General features: G+C 38.4%; 1 protein-coding gene across 1 annotated transcript in view; it reads left to right on the top strand.

Moving 5' to 3' along the window:
• The window catches only part of lcor (ligand dependent nuclear receptor corepressor), a 122937-nt gene that overhangs the window by 56432 nt on the left and 48785 nt on the right, over positions 1-17720 (top strand). The gene's annotated exons all lie outside the window — the stretch shown is intronic.

Genomic DNA, 17720 nt, shown 5'->3' with positions numbered 1-17720 from the left:
TCCACAGCATTGATCCCGGTATGTATGCCCTATTCAGCATATAATACGGATGCATACTATAAGACATGCATACTTCTAAAATGTGACGTGATTTGATTCTCTACACAATCCTCTTCTTTTCCTCATGTTTAGACCTGTTTTTAGTAGTGTGAAATATAGAGTAAACAAACAGGGTGTACTCGAAACACAAAGAAGAAAGTCACTCCATATAAACCACCTATCTATCCATTATATTGTCCCATATTGTTTTGTGGTGCACATGCATGGGAGACACAAAACTATGGAAGCAAATTGTTACCATATTTCAAATGAAAAAGCATTTTCAGAAATGCTTTTTCATTTTAAGAATGTGGCTGCATTGTTTGACTGATAAATGAAATTAGTAATCAATAATCCTATTTGCATTTTGATTTTCTTCTTCAAGACTGCTCATTCTTTCACTTAATTAAAATGAAAAAGACATTTGAGATTTATTTTTCAAAATGTACCTCAGCAAATAGATACCAAAATTCAATTTGAAATGTAAAATTTGAAAATAAAATAAAATAAATAAATTCTTGCCCGTACCTGGGGGCTGAGCTAGAGGGGGGGCTGCGGAGGCACAGGGGGTATACATATATATACATATGCTTTTTTCATTTTAAGAATGTGGCTGCATTATTTGACCCATAAATTAAATTTGTAATCAATCATCCTATTTGCATTTTAATTTTCTTCTTTAGGACTGCACATTTTATGCCATAATCAAAAAGAAAACAAAGTAGACATTGCTTTTTCGTTTTCGTGGTCTGCCCGCAAAGTACTGCCCAGAACTCGAAAACGAAAAAGCATTCCGAGCTGTGGGCGCAGCAGAGTGACGTCAGCAGCCGCTCTTCCTGAGCTTCCTGCTGACCGAGCTACCCATCCTGTTCGGCAGGGGGCACTGTGCACGAACATTGCATTACATTGCAAACGTGCCGAGAAATTGATTGAATTGCAGCTCAATTTGTGGCAGTGGCAGGCAGAACTGTCAGTTCCGGTGGCAGGCTGTGGCATCTATAATAAGCTCGTGCTCTATAATAAACCGGATGTTTGTGCAATAAATGTTCGTCATCCTTTCAACACGTCACACATACACATAGTGCTATTTATTTTCCATGTCAAGTAAATACAATCACCTTATGTTATGGGTCTAAAGTTGTTTATTAAATAATAATCAATAATGAAATCATTTTTTAAAGGTAACAGGCTATAACGACAATGACATCCCGTTTGCCGATAATCAGCGTTAGCTTCCACAAAAACAGCGGCAACCGCATTGGCAAGCTTTTACGGCCGGTCTGGCACCTTCTGGCATCCTCGCGGAATCCCCTGCCACCCTGCGGCAGGCTGTGGCAGCGCCGGTGGCAGCTTCGGTGGCAGGCTGTGGCAGAACTGCCACAGCCTGCCACTGGAACTACCAGTTCTGCCTGCCACTGACACAAATTGAGCTCGGCCCTGCTGCAATTCAATCAATTTCTCAGCACGATTGCAATGTAATGCAATGCAGACGTGCACAGCGCCCCCTACCGAACAAGATGGGTAGCTCGGTCAGCAGGGAGCTGAGGAAGAGCGGCTGCTAACGTCACTCTGCTGCGCCCGCCGCTCGGAATGCTTTTTCGTTTTCAAGTTCTGGGCAGTACTTTGCGGGCACACTACGAAAACGTAAAAGCAATGTCTGCTTTGTTTTCTTTTTGATTATGGCATAAAATGTGCAGTCGTGAAGAAGAAAATTAAAATGCAAATAGGATGATTGATTACTAATTTCATTTATGAGTCAAACAATGCAGCCACATTCTTAAAATGAAAAAAGCATTTTATATATATATATATATATATACACATATGTATATATATGTATACCCCCTGTGCCTCCGCAGCCCCCCCTCTAGCTCAGCCCCCAGGTATGGGCAAGAATTTAAAACTACTTTCACCCCTGATTAGAAGAAATCTTATCTACAGGAACACTGTGATGGAAAATGTTTGTGGTTTTGAATCAGCAGCTTTTTATAACCATTGGATACATTAATATCAGAAACTGGTCCATGCCTACTCATGACCCACTTCTTCCAATAAGAACAAATAATTTGAAGAAATAAAGCAAAGATTTTGTCATGTATTCAAACTTAATAGCATAAAAAAAATCTGAAAGCCTAAGTAAATCGAGTACCTTTCAGTCATGTTACTATTTTAGGGCTGATTCCTCATCTCCAATTTTGTAAAACCTTGTCACTGTAAAACAGGATTTTGTATTTGATGCCAATAACAAAATGGTTATAGAGCATTTTATATTTAATGATTGATGCAACTTATATTACTAAATTGTCATTGTGTATTTTCTAGAGAAGGCAGCAACTCCTATCAGCCCCTCCTGTTATCTGCTTTCTCCCACAGCCTGAATGAACAGTAGACATGTTGTAGAAAATAGTTTTCTTGTCAAGAGCTCCTTAGATCTGTGGCCTTTCACTGATTATATTTTTGAATTCTTTATTGATTCTGAAAATGGCAATTTTTTCACCTTGTCTAATCAAAAACAACATCCACACTGAATAGTTTTGTTTTATTAAATTGTTTGGAAATGGTTCATTCACTGACAAGAAAAAGATTGTAATTTTTAGTTTTGGAGTTGCCAGCCAAGAACTTAGACAAGCTGAAACTTGTAGGTGCATCTCTATCACTGTAAAAGCCAAATCCAAGCATCTTTGTTTGTGCTGAAGTTGAGTAACAAATCTTCAAAAGTTTGGTACTTTTGCCAGTACAAATGAGATTTCAAGCATCTGTCTCTTAATGTGTATGATCAGACACAGGTAATCTCCTGTTATCCGTCTAGTGAAAACATTAATATGAGAAACAAGTCAACAAGCTCTTTGGTTTGAGCTATAAAAGTACTTGGCTACTGCTAGAAAAAGCCCTATTTTGGCCAGTAATACAGCATCTCATTTTCCTGCATCTACAGCTAGTCAGTGATGAGTTTTTATCCGAACAGTTGGGAAAGTGAAGGAGCAGATCACTTTCTGTATTTTAGTGTCAGTACTGTCTGCCATCCCCTGCTGCACCTCGGTTGTTTTCCACTGTAGCCCTGAAGATAATTGACTGGACATAACTGAATACACACACTGACACTCCTATTTCTTAATCCTTATTCACTCAACACAATCAACACCCCCACCCCTCACCCCCAATTTAAGCAGGACCCCCAACTCCTCGACCTCTCTTTAATTTTTTACAAATTGCTTCTCGTTAGCGTTCACCAGCATGTTCTCTTCTTCTCGCTTTCTTCCCGAAATGAAGGGGTAAACACACAGAATCATGCTGACAAAAAGTGGAGGACTGTTTGTTGAGATTAGAGGTTAAAAATTAGTGGGAGCAGAAAAAAAAATCCTAAGTGGCTTAAAGCAGCAGAGTAATTTAGTGTAGGTGACAGGGAGAACAAAATACTTGCAGTTGCCGTCACCATAAGCGGGAGCATGGAGGATGAAAGGAAACACATTGCCATCCTCCTTCCTGCTCTTCAGCACATAATGAAATAATTAGATAGTTGGATGGCTAATTGGAATGTTTCCTTTTTTTCCTCCTTCCTCCTACTGAGACATGCAGTTAGCTCTAGAAATGTGGAGATGAGAAAGATTCAAAGCAGCTTCACTAAAAACACACCCAAACCAATGGGGAAACAAGGACCCAGATTTGCTGTGTGCCATTGGTTTGGTTTTCATATTCGGTCATGCGTGCATACTGTGTTCATTTGTCTGTACGTTAGAAGGGGGGATGAATTTACTGTACACATCCAGCCAATTCACTTGAGAATATTTCCGAAAAACAAGGACCCACCTTCCAGCTTGCGGTCTCATACATGTTGTGATAGCGTGTAATTTTGCCTCACCTTGCTGTGAGAGGGACACACCTCCACAAGTTTCATGTTTCCCCCCTGATTCTGCAGCATTAATATCCCAGGCAGTGCAGATGTATGTTATTCATGGAGATAGGTGCCCCTTTAGCCTCCTGCCTCAGAATAAATCCACAACTTTAGGCTGTGTTTTACTTATAATTGTGCGTTGCTTTTTTTTTACCACACCCTTTGGCCAGTCATGCACATATTTACTTTCGTCATTTTCTTTTTTACTCATATACACACACATGCATGCACATACACACACTGAACATGCTGTGCCAGAGGTGGTTGTGTCTCAAGCTGTTTTATCTGTATTTGTTCTCGACCAGAGCCAGGCATTATTCCACTCTTTCCATGAAGTTTGTTTTCCTGCAGATTATTGACAAACAATAGAGATAAAGTTTTTAGATTTAAATATATTTCAATAAAAGAAGATACAAAAACAACCTAGAACCCTTTCTTGCTCCAGGATTTTCTGCAATTGGTCATTAATTATTTATTATTAATATGTAACACAGTGTTTTACTTTTATTTTAAAAAGTCCAAATGATTCGATATTTTATCAGTGGTTAGTGCTACTAGCATTACAAACACCACAGACTCCTTAGGAATTCCCATTAAAATATACAACCTTATGAAAAGGCTGCCAACATTCCAGCATATTTTACAACAGACAAAACTGGAAAGTATAGAATAAAGTAACGTTACTTTAGCTCTGTTGAGAATTCCTGATATCTGCTGATATTCTTGCTCTATCACAGCCTGAATGAACCACTGACATGTCTTGACATGTTGTAGAAAACATAGTTTCCTTTTGAATAGCTGTTTACATCTCCATGCTTCTCCTGATTTTATTTTAAACACCTCGCTGCAACAAATAGCTAACATTTATGTCTTCATCCCACAGTATTTTCCCAAGCGTGCTGCCAGTGTCACCCGGTAGTGCTTAGAGTTGTGTATTAACTTACTGAAAAAATTGAAAAAGCTAAACATTGATTCATTCCGGTCTCTGTGCATCTCTGAAAAAATAAATGTACATCAAATTAATACAAAGCCCCAAAATCATCCCTAATTCTACCCAAAACATGTGCACAGGCTAAGACATCCAACATGAGAACATACAGAATATTATTTGATGTGAGCAATGACTGAGCATGTAGTGTTTGGGGATTAGAGTCCTCACCAAGTGAACAACCTAAAAGTCAGCTTAGTCTAACCATCACTAATCCTACATTAACATTTTATCTCCATGAGGATTTTCCTTCACTTTACAAAATTTCACCCAAAAGACTGCATACATGACAAATAATGAGACAGAGTACAAAAACTAAATCTCCACTGAAGCACTGATGCGAGGTCAAGCAGAGGTTTATATCGTTATTGCACTCAGCATGGCATTAATCAGTCAAGCCATAATTCAGATAATCAGAAGATTGCACTGAATGTTATTGTTGAATAAAAACTGAATAAATTCATTAATAAAAAACAAAGTAGTAAGTGTAATAACAAGGCACATATCTTATTTTTAGAAAATCTACTTTGCAGAAGAATATCTTATTTGGTCCAACATGAGGTAGTTCTTACGGGGTTTTGTGTTTTGAGGGTTTTAAGCCTTTGCAGAGGCTTTTTATATCTTTAAATCAAAATCCTTCAGCTGGTAACTGCACACTGAATCAGAGTTTTAGTAATAAATTAGTTTATTGTAACACCAGACAAAATGAACTTGTCAGGCAGGAAGGATGATTTTGTTGTTTGGTAACTCCTACATAGAACAAAAGAAAAGATAAACATAAAATCCATCTAGTCTTGTCAAAGTCAGGTATGTTTCAAGGTAAAAAAAAGTCCTATTAAAAAAACTCCACGGCAGCCAAGGCACACACATGCACACCCACACACAGAAATACAATAGGCGCATACTTTTCATGTGTACATGGAAAATGAAGATAAATTATTCACACATTTACCTACTACGCATCCCTAAGTTGGATACATTATTTCATTTTGTCTGAAACACTTTGGAAACACTTTTTGGTAACATTGCTGTTGTTAAATTTGTTTCTGCAGGTGTAGAAGCAGTCTTCTAGGGTGTTATCTTGTATTCTTTCATCCTTCTTTCTCTCCTCTATTTTTTTGTGAGGTCTAGCAGTGCTAACATGTGGTGCACTCAATGATCGGATAATAGGTTTTCAATCACAGGTCATGCCCAGTCCAGCTGAATATTGGTCATTTCTGATGACAACCAGATTTCTCGTTGTTTCGCTGTGACTCTATCAGAGGAAGAATATGGACTTGGTTTGCACAGTGGGCAAAATTCTAAAGAAACACTCTACACTTCCTGCTATTATTTGTTGCTTGGCATAGCTATTTAGTTGTTTATTAATTAGTTATTCAATACTGTAATAATAATTACATTTTGATTACTAAACCCTTTTTGTTTTCCTGTAAAGTATTTGGGGCCTTCATGGAGGGTCTCCCAGAGAATCATTGACCACTGAGTCCCTTTAACTTTGGTTTTGCTCCGTAGGTTCAACTTGTTTAGCTAACAGCTGCCTGCGCACATATAGAGCTACCATAAACATATACTGTATAAGTTGTTCGTTGTCACCTTCCTAATATGAGTGCAGCATGTCTCCACAAGTCCATAACATTCTCTCTGGTTTTGGATCATTGTTCACTGCCGCTGTTCCTTCAGGCTGAATTAAGCTTTTGCTAGCAACTGGTCTTAATGGTTTATAAAAAGCTTGACAATAGTTTTTGCTGGAATTAACAACTGAAGTATAAAGCTGAACAAATCAGTAAAACGATTAAGAACTAGAACTTGCTGTTGGAATCATGTGCATATTACATCACAGGATATTTCTGGGCTTCCTGCTGCTTTGGATTGTGTGTCAAAACGGCAGCCCTAATTATGTTGACCATGCCGAGTGATGTTTTCAGACATTAAAAAGGGTGGGTCATGCTGTTCTTATCAACTCATTAGGCATACTGTGTTAGTTTGTGCCGAATGCAAATCACAGCAAATATGGAACATTTGTGGAAAAAATAAAATTTGTTTGAATTTCTGTTTTAGCGTTTGATGCTTGATGACTCGTCATGAGATGTCCCCGTGTCATTCCTAATCCATGTCACCTCCATGTCTCTCATTGTCTCTGGAGGGGATTATTTGTTTTGCTGTGTGTGGAGGTTATAATCAGGGTCAAAGGGGAGAGATTTACAGATAATATAGCTGCATGTAATGATGCCGTTTTCACTCAGCCATTTTGACCCCACTAGTACAGAGAGGTAAAATCAGAGAGGTCTACTGGAATACTTAATCATGTTGACTTCAGGTTCTCATTTTATTTATTTTTTATTTATTAAGCCTTCAGTTTCAGCTGTGTTCCACTCTACAAATGTATTAACAGGTTGAGTTTGATAAAAAGCATGTCTGCATATTAGTTTTTATTTTGTCTAAAATAGTAACACGGTAAATTATGGTGTTTCATTTGTGCCTTCTAAGATTTTAATTGCATCAAATCAAATTAGAGGTGTACTGGTCAATTGGCCCAATTTCCTTAATTTTGGGTGATCGGCCGATACTTACATGTGAAACCAATCTTATCCACCGATCTCATCTCCTTTCCAATTATATTTGAGAGCACTGCCTTGTGTGCAGTTAAAAGAACGTTTTATTGTTACACTAGTATTGTTTAATGTCTTTTGATAATATAAGATTGGAATATAGATGGTGATTGCCCAGAAAACTGCAATCGGTGCACTCTTAAATCTAGTTTATGGAATTGAAAGTACATTCTTTTAAGTAAATGTTATGTTTGCAGAAAGGTGGATGTCTGATAAAGCCTCAGATGTTATTAGTGAGACCCACTTGCAGATGCAGTTCTCTGAATCAACCATCAGCTGAAGCAGAGTTAGCAAAATGTCAGAGGTAAATAAGAATGGCAGATCTGCAAGCATGGAGAATTTGCAAAACGTTTTTGGAGTACTATACCGATTCCTAGGACAAATCTGGCACTTTTAGATTTCCATAAAAGGCCCACAAAACCTTTGCTGTAAGACTTTCAGGAAGATAAAAGCTAAAATGTCAAAGCTCAAGCTGATATGCTCAGACATAAACATTTCATATAATTCTCTTATTCAGTGCTGCATTCAGCTCCTGGACACAATGGAAACAAGCCTATTAGCAGCAGTTGTATCCTGACATCTGATTCCAGGACAGGCATAAGGGATCAATGTGGCTGTTTTTAAGCAGGGTTACCTTTACCCTTCTTTTTCTTCTTTTGCCTTCTTATATCCTGAATTAGACATCATTTGGAAGTATTTGCCATACACATCTTGGACAGTTGGAGTGTTTACATCTGAAAAGTTTAAGAGTGAGTAGAAACCTGTGGAGAAAGTCTGAACCTGAGACTTGAAGTGTGTTCCCATATCTGGTAGTTCAATTGGTATCGATCTTCCACGATTTTCCAGCTCTCTGTAGTTGTCGACCTCCTAAATCACCTTCCGGTGTTTATTTGTTAAACTTCGATAGCCCTTTTATTGTTAATTAGCTGGGGTGTAACAATACATTCAGCCACTGAAATGAGACAACAGAATACTGAGATGAGATGAGATTTAAGCTATTTTTTGAAAAAATCCAGAAGGGTTTCACTAATTATAAGTTAAAGAATCTCTCGTTAGTGTAGAATAGTTCAGTACAAGTTTGACTGGTCCATAGATTGAGATTTGTATGATTGAGATTTGTATTTTTAAAATGCTCATATTTTATGTTTTCACAAATAAAAGAAAGGTTTCATAAATCTCACACAGTGCATTAAGGAATCTCTGTGAAGATTTTTAAATTTTACTATAAAGATCTGCTGCAGTACAGAGGCATTCAGAAACTGAAATAGTGTTTTAGTTTAAGCAAGGAAGCCGATGCCCACTTTTAATGGTTTGCATTTTCTCCAAGTCTTTGTAAATTCTTCGTATCTTGTCCGTTACTCCAATCTTTTTCTGCCAGTCACAAAAAATGCTGCCCCACAAACAAGGGTGGAGACATCTTCCATGTTTTTGTAACTAACTGGTGTCATCTAGTCTGACAAGAAGTCTTTATTAGTCAACACAACTGGGTAACTCAGCAGCTGCTTCCTTTCGTACTTCAAAGTCCCTAACATACTTAGAACATGGTGCCAAGCTTCATAATAATAGCTTACACTTAACTTCACGAGGCAAAGTCACATACTGTCAGCAACATGACAGCACCTAGACCAGACTTTATTTTGACTTAAAAATAATGTGGAGTTTTAATTTCAAGAGATCTCATCCAATGAGGTCTAGTTACACTCTTATTAGTCAGGTAGTGATGTGATTAATACCAGGCAATAGGTGCTGATTAAAAACTTTATTATTTTAATCATATGGGAATCTTTACTGCATATAATTGCAGCACAACACAGTTTATTAGGCCCGAGCAGGAAGGCTGCAAGGGCCTATTGTAATCATAGGATTTCTTATTGTTTGTTTGTTTGTTTCTTTCTTTATTCCTTTTTTCTTTCTTTCTTTTGTTGCGTCTTTGCGCGGCAATTTGGGGCTTTTGCCATGCACCAAAACACAGACGATTTTACCCAAAGTTGTCCCTCGATGAAAATTTTCGTTCCTTAATGTCGTCGTCAGTGGGTGTGGCCAAACCACTTAGCCACGCCCCCAAACGTGAGATAGGCCGAACCGTAAGTTGTAGAGATCTGAAATGTGGCACACAGGTAGAGCTCCTCAAACCAAGAAAAAAAGTCTCTTGGGGGTATGACCTAAAACGCACAGGAAGTCGGCCATTTTGGGTCGAAGACCAATTTTTGGCCGTTTTTCACTTTTATTCACCTCGAACTTTAACAAACTCCTCCTAGGGATTTTGAGCCATCGTCTTCATATTTGGTCAATATGCAGTTAAGGCATGGGGGATTAAAAGTGATCAAAACCGTGAGTTTTCGACCATGTTTAGGGGGCGTGGCCGGGGCACGAAAATTTTGTTCGTGCCCAACATGAAAAAATGCAATAACTTTCCCAAAGAAACAGCAAATCACACTAATGTTGGCATGCAAGAGGACCTTCGGGTTCCCGACAATCCTATGTATGGCCATGCCCCCTGAGAACAGGAAGTCACTTTTTTTACTAGGAAAGGTCGCTATCTGGCTGTCTGCACTCAATCAACTTGAAACTGTGTCAGGTGACTGATAACTAGTGGGTCTAACTTCGTTTGAAACAGTGACTTTTCATAAAAGGGCATGGGCGTGTTGGTGCAGCGAAGTTGGACGTCACGCCATGGCCATATGTTTGGCTTTAATTTCCACATACATCATCTGATCTGCACCAAATTTAATGTGATTGATCCTAGTCCAGTCCCCAACAGAGATCTGATGACATATTTGGTGGGCGTGGCCCAATTCGTCCACAGTGCCCCCTAGAAAATCTTTTTAAAAATCAGCCCCAAGCCATGCTTTGACCGAGGATTGTGAAATTTGGTACATTTATGTAACTTGTCAAGACCTACAAAAAAGTCTCTGGAGCATTCGTCCAAACCCAACAGGAAGTCGGCCATTTTGGATTGAAGTTGCCATTTTGACCCCGGATTTGCCCTTTCTAGCCCGCCTATCTGAGCGAACTCCTCCTATAGCTTTTGACTTAGAGACTTGAAAATCACTCAGTATACTCTTAAGGCAATGGGGATTAAAAGTTATCAAAAGCTTTTTGATACATGAAAGCCACGCCTCAAAATATGACTTCTCGCCATAAAAGACGAAATTGATATTCCTACAAGAAAAGTCACAGAGACCTGAAACCTTCTGAAATTGATCTGCCTCTGGCCCTGAACAATATTCACTGATCAGATGCTGACATCATCGCAGCTCTGCCCCCTGAGAACAGGAAGTGTCATATTTTCCTTTAGAGAGTCAATTTTTGATGTACTTCACCTAATCAATGTGAAACTGTCCCAATTAACAGATAACACAATGGTCTAAGACAGTCTCCAGTACTGACTGGTTTAGCTTCAGGGTGTGGCTGTGGCGGCGTGGCAAATTCTGATGTCATGGCCATATGTTTGGCTCTAAATTACACATGCATGGTCCAATTTGTTCCAAACTGAATATGGTTGATCTTTGACCATCCCCTAACAGCTCTATTGGATTATGTTGGAATTTGGATCTACAGCGCCCCCTAGGACACTTCAAGGGCTATATCTCCCTCATACATCATCGGATCCACTTGAAATGTAGTATACATGATCATGAGTTAGTGATGGACATGTTGACACAGTCAATTGAAGTAAAGAAAAAGTCCAGATTTCTGTTCATTTTTGAATTGCAACAACATCCCAGATGCCATAATGTGTGTGGTCCCCTTCTTACCATGTCAAGTGTGAAATGCTGTTGGACCCAGAGTGTGTTCACTGACTGACCTACATTTCTGAAGCTTTTTGCTTCTGGCTTACATGACTTTGTCATCATTTTGTTATCTCATCTATCAAATCACATCCCCTGACCTCACTTGTCCAAATGCTGCATTATCATAGTAAAAGAGTCCTCTACTGTACCCGAGCAAGTGCAGGAAAATAGCTTTTTACTGACTGTCCCTTTTAGATTTAAATTTTTTTATTTGCATCAGCCAAAGAGCACTGGGCCTATTCAGCTTTGGCATCTAGTGCTGAATTCTACCCTAAAGGCCTAATTTTGCATGTGCAGGTTTAATGGAATTCGCTATATATGCAGGCGGATTTGACCACATTATGCTGGGAGGGGGGACCATGTCCACTTGAAAATTAGAGAAACATGCCATTTCCAGAATTGCTTTTATTCGGCAAAAAAGACTAAAAGTGACCCACAGTGTCATTATAACTATACCAGGCCTGTATGTGGCTCTGTAATGCTGTCATGAAAATAAATCGAAAACAGAAAGACAGATGTGGTGCTTGTACCTAAAGATTGTCCAATGAGGTTATGACATTGTTTTCATCATGAAAACACATAACTGGGGTTAAAAGGCTTTTTTTTTCTCTCTGAAACCAATTTCTGAAAAGTGAATTTTTTTGCATTCTAAAATTTCTACTCTAAAGTAGAGGGTGACACGGGAGTGGATTTTCTCTCCTGTCCCATCCCGCTCCCACAGAAAAATGTCTTGTCCCATCCCAATCCCAGGCCAGCATAACGAAAAAATCCTGTCCCGTCCCACTCCTGGTAAATTGACTCCCACTCCCGTCCCGCTCCCATTCAGAACGACTCCCACTCCTGTGCCACTCCCATTTTTGTTTTCTTCATTTAGTCTTTTGGCAATTTCTTTCTTTGAAGGACCAGTTAGGTCCCTGTTTTTAGCTGTAGTAAAGGCCAGTTAAAGTAAAAAGAATAATAATGAAGAAATAATAAAATATTAAACAAGGAAACAGACCATGCCTATCTTAGTTGAATAAACAAAATGTACATAGTTGTATTTTACTTATTTATTAAGTGACTGTTTCCTTTGAACAATGACATTACTTTTATGTTTCAAGTTGCTGAAACGAAAGAAAAATGCACCTAGTAAGAGAACTGTACTTGTTGAACAAAAGGCCAAAAAGGCATTACCTTCACAATTTAGAAACTGTACCTCAATGGTTCACAGCCCTGGTCCTCAGGGACCCCTTCCCTGCAAGTTTTAGATGTGTGTCTGCTCCAGAACACCTGATTCAAATTCTGACATGACCTCCTATACAGGCAACAAGAATGGAGGGTCAAACTGGACAAAATTAATACAATAAAATCATTATTAAATAAATAAATGCTGTGAATGTCCCATAAGTGAAGTAAATGTAACATGAAAGAAATGTAACATTAAATGTGCCATTAAATTAAAGGTACCATTTATTTATTTAATACATCATTAGAAACAATAAATGTACATTAAATCATGAAATGGACTATTATGCAATTAAATGTGCCACTGAATAATTAAGTATAATTTTAAAGACGACATGATGTAATTAGTGGTACACTTAATATTTAATGACGTATTAAATAAATTGTACATTTAATGGTACATTCAATTTTTTTCTATTTCACAACATATTTATTTAATATCTTCCCTTGATGAAGCCTTTCTATGAGGTCCGCGAGGGGACATGGGGAATTTTTTCTCTTTTGTGTCCCCACGCAATAGTCTTTGCGTTATTTCGCAATACTTTGTGGGATAGTTTCCAAACCAGATAACTGCAAAATTGAAACAAACACTACACCCGTTTTGAGATTTATTGAGTTTTATTTTGAAATCAGCATTAAATAAAATTATCTTCAATCAGACTAAAAGACAGTTTTTATCCACAAGCTGTCAAACAAACTACTGAACTCTGGAACATAAAACTGCACGAAACCACATCTGTGACACTTTATTTCCTTATTACTGCTGCATGATGTGTACTTTTTGTTTTGTACGCCATTAGTGTTTTTGTTTTTATCGTGATTTCAAAGGTTCTTCTTATCCTAAGCATTTTATCGCATTGTTTACTGCGTGTTAACCTGCATATGACAAATAAACCATATCAATCACATATCAGTGTTTGTTTTATGAGCAGTTTGTCATCTGTGCTGCTGTTCCAAAATGCCGAACGCAAAAGTATTGCGTGGAGACGCAAAAGTAATACATTTCCCCATGTCCCCTCACGGGCTTCCGTACCTTACCTCTAAAATCTTTAGAGCACATGCAGCAATTTTGTTGGTCAGATGAGACTTGACACATGTTGATACGTTTGGTTTGATGAATGAAGAGATGCAGGGCTGATTTAATCCAGAATCTGTTTTACAAGTGTCCCTTAATCACTGGTGAACTTGATTACAACTAAACACGTTTTACAAGCAGCAGACTGCGTGTTAACACCGCTACATTCAACTCTCCTGACGTTCGGTAATATTTGCGACTTTCCTGTCAGCTCTATGAGTTTAATAGATAAGTCCTTATTTCTGACTTTACGTTACAAATCCAATTTTACCACGTCCAGTTCTCCACCTGCGTTTGTTCCCTCCATCCTGAACGCAGGTGGAAAACACCGAGCAGAAGCACTGTTGGCTTGTGGGTTGTGTAGTTCGTTTGACTCACATTATAGTATAGGCTTCTTGGAAAAAAACTACACAATGGCGGCGTCGATCCAAGTTTTTTTTTCTTAAAGTTTATAACAAAGTCTCAGTTTACATTTCCAAGGACAATGGATCCTAGTTTATTTTCCCTCCTATTAGTTAGCTCCCGCTCCCGTCTGCTCCCGTTCATTTTTTATCCTGTACCGTCCCAATCACGTGATCTTTACTGATGTTGTCTCCCGTCCCGCGGGTTTCCCGTGGGAATCCCGTGACCCGTGGGACTCCCAAAAAAATGTCAGCCTCTACTCTAATGTTTCTATATTAATGCAAAGTCTAAACAAATACATTTTTGGTGCATGACATTGCTTTGTGGAAGACAGTAGATAATTTCCTTTTTTTTTTTCTTTTTCTTTTTACCTTTATGGGTACACAAAGCCAAAAATGTCGTTTAAAAGAAGGACTTTAAAATACCTTATCAAACAAAGGTTATATTTTAGGAGGATAGATACATTGCTGGCTGGAAATCTAAGACATCTATGACTTGAATCTCTGGTTGCACCACATCCCAAAGCTGTTTGAGGAGTGTAACAGAGATTTGGTGACTGGAGGCCTATGGAGTGATCATGAAAGTCACTTAAATCCCATTTCTTCTCTATTCTGATCTCGGTTTAAACTTTTGAAAGTTGTCTTCACCACATGTAGATGCATTAATGGCCTTCTTTTGTTCCTGCCTCCACACCTGCGGTGGGAATGTTGGTGTGGTGACAATAGTGTAGTTTTGTAGTGGTGTTTGTGTGGCACACACACACCCATACAAATAATCCAAAAGGCAAAAGGTCATACAAACAGATTTACAATTTATTAATGCAACCTGTCTGTTTTGATGCCAGATGTATCAAGATAGTCATTCAAGCAATCAGGATACCCTCTCTAGCTGCCCTGGCGCATGTATGCAACCAGCTTCTCCGTGGTATACCTAAAATGCAGAGACAGGAAAAATGTAATATAAACAATACAGGATTATATTTGCTGAGACTACCAGTATTTTTGCCATTAAAGACATTCCAAACAGCAAATAATGAGGAGGAATAATTCTAACATTTCTCTGCTTCATACACAACTGATTGACAGCATATGGCGACACATGGGGGATGAGCAGATCTATAGTGTATGGTCTATATGAACAAAGAAAAGGCTGCACTTTGTGTGGAATCTCTATTTAAACACTAGTACATATTAGTTCGGAATCATCTTGTGGTTTTAAAACCGGTTCTTTTTTCATCCTGGTTTTTATCGTAAACTAAATAAAAAAAAAATTATGTTTACCAAACTGAAACATATTACATTTACAGTGTATTTGCCTTTAACTAGTTATTAATATGAAACCTATAGAAAAAGCAGTCCTTGAGTTTCTGACATTCTCCCTGTGGCTTGCCATTAGTGCTGGTGCTTTAGCAGCTGAGCGGTGGTGTGTTTGTTGTTGTCGTGAAGCCAACTCTGAATGATTTTAGAAGTGAGAAATTCACTTATGTGCGGGCATTGGTTGTTTCATGCAATGGCCTCAGGCGTCTACCTTTAGCACTTAGAAGTAGCTGCACTTGAACTGTGTGTAACTTATCTCTGAATATGTGTGTGTGTGTGTGTGTGTGTGTATGTGCCCTGCTAACCTTTTCATTCCCTGCTTAAAATGCACACATTTACGCACACATGTACACAGCCTTTGTCTCCGCTTCTCTTCTGTCTGCCACCATTTCCATTTAAAGGAGGATATAGTGGGGGTGGAGAGGAAAGGTGGGGGAGGGCTCAGGTTGAAAATTACAATATGTATTTATGTTTCTCTGTATGCTGTTGCCAAGCAACAGCAGACTGAGGGTATTTACAGTCAATAAAAAGTGAGTGACATTAGCTTGGTGTATTAAAGGTATAGTGCTCATTTGCTTTAAGAGCTGAAAGAAAGATAAGAATGTGTGTGTTTGTGTGTGTTTCTTCTCACATATGCACGTATTTTGTGCCTATTGGGTGTATTCTCATTAAGTGTCCACAAAGCCCTAACTTCTGTAGAAACAGTGTTTATTTTTTAATTTCATTTGATTTTAATTTTAATCACATTTTATTGGTTTAATGTGTTTTGTTTCTGTGTGTAAACAATTCTTTAGTGTGTAGAAACATGAAATTATCACATAAAGTGCAGTGAATCTGCCCCCCGTTCAGATTTGTTCTATCTTTGCTCTTTTGTCACACTTAAATATTTCAGATCATCAATCAAATTTAGTATCAGACAATGATAACATAAGAAAATACAAAATGCAGTTTTCAGATTCTTTAAATTCATTTAGGGCAAAAGGCTATCAACATACACCTGTGTGAAAAATGAATTGTTTCCCTTGTTAAATCATGGATTAACTGTAATTAACCACATTTTTTGGTTCAGTTTCACTTGTCACACCCAGGTCTGATTACTGACATGCCTATAAAATCCAGGCAAAATAAAAAGCCGCTACACCTTCAGAAAGTAAAATATAGATATATATATATCTATATATACCAACACCGCCGGCTCCTTCCCTGCGAAGCTGCTATAGTTGTTCGTAGAGGGAAATGAAAGAATTCCACATCCTCCGTTTCTGCTCTGTTCCGTTCCGACCGACAGAGAAACTCCGTTCTTTTGTTGATGAGAACGGTTGCACATTTTCCGTGACTACTCAGGATGTCGATGGACCCGCTGTCCGTCGTTCACAAAGACATTAATACTTTACGCCTATTTGACTGGATTGGCTCGCTGCTGAGACGTAACCATGTGTCCGCCATATTGCTGGAGGCAAGGCTGTGACGTGAACCAATACAAATAAAGGGACTTTATTTCATAAAAATCATTTTAACAGAGATTTACAATAATGCCTCACCTTATTTATTCACACACACACTCTTATGTTCGTACATACAAGAATAAAGTCAGAATGTTTATGAGAACTCTTACAAAAAACCGCAGCTGTCCCTGATTTTGTTTGCACCTCTTAAACGGTTCGAACAATTCCATGCTGCACACGTAAGAGGCACTTTGGCTCTCCAACTTGACTCCACAAAAATGGCGGTGACGGCGGAACGCCGTTCAGCGTTCGATAGGGCGTCTACGCATTGATGTCTATGGTTGTTCTCCATCAAATTACGGAACAACTCCAATTTTCTGTTCCATACCAGTCCGTCTTGCTCCGGCCGGGTCAGACAATTTACCTTTCCCTCATGCTTTCCTTGGGCTCTAAGGAACTCGGAGCGGACATATGTTGCATTTGAATGACAGTAATGTAGGTAATTAATATAACTTTCACCTTGATGCGAAAAGTTTCAGATACGTTTTGAACAGCAGCCCACCACCTCGATTAAAAAAAGTCCTACAGGAAACCCTGAAATCCCCTAAATAAAACCATATGAAGTAGGACAAAATACTTCAAATACATTTTAAAAAGAATTTGAGGAACAGATGAAAAACAAAATCAATTCTACGGCTTTGGGACTCCAGCAACCACAGTGAGAACCAGTACCACAGTTCAATTCAGTTTCAATTCAGCTGTATTTATATAGCATGTCGTCTCAAGGCTCTTTACAAAGTTAATTCAATCGAATCATACGGATTTCAAGTCAGGTTCATACATTCCAATTAATCCTAACTATCAAACAGTGCAGGCAGATTCAGTTTATTATTCAAATTGCTTAAACGTTTTTCTATCTAAGGAAACCCAGCAGAT

Source organism: Girardinichthys multiradiatus, chromosome 5 (genome assembly GCF_021462225.1).
Source record: "Girardinichthys multiradiatus isolate DD_20200921_A chromosome 5, DD_fGirMul_XY1, whole genome shotgun sequence".
NCBI lineage: Eukaryota > Metazoa > Chordata > Actinopteri > Cyprinodontiformes > Goodeidae > Girardinichthys > Girardinichthys multiradiatus.
This window is presented reverse-complemented; position numbering and strand designations above follow the sequence as displayed.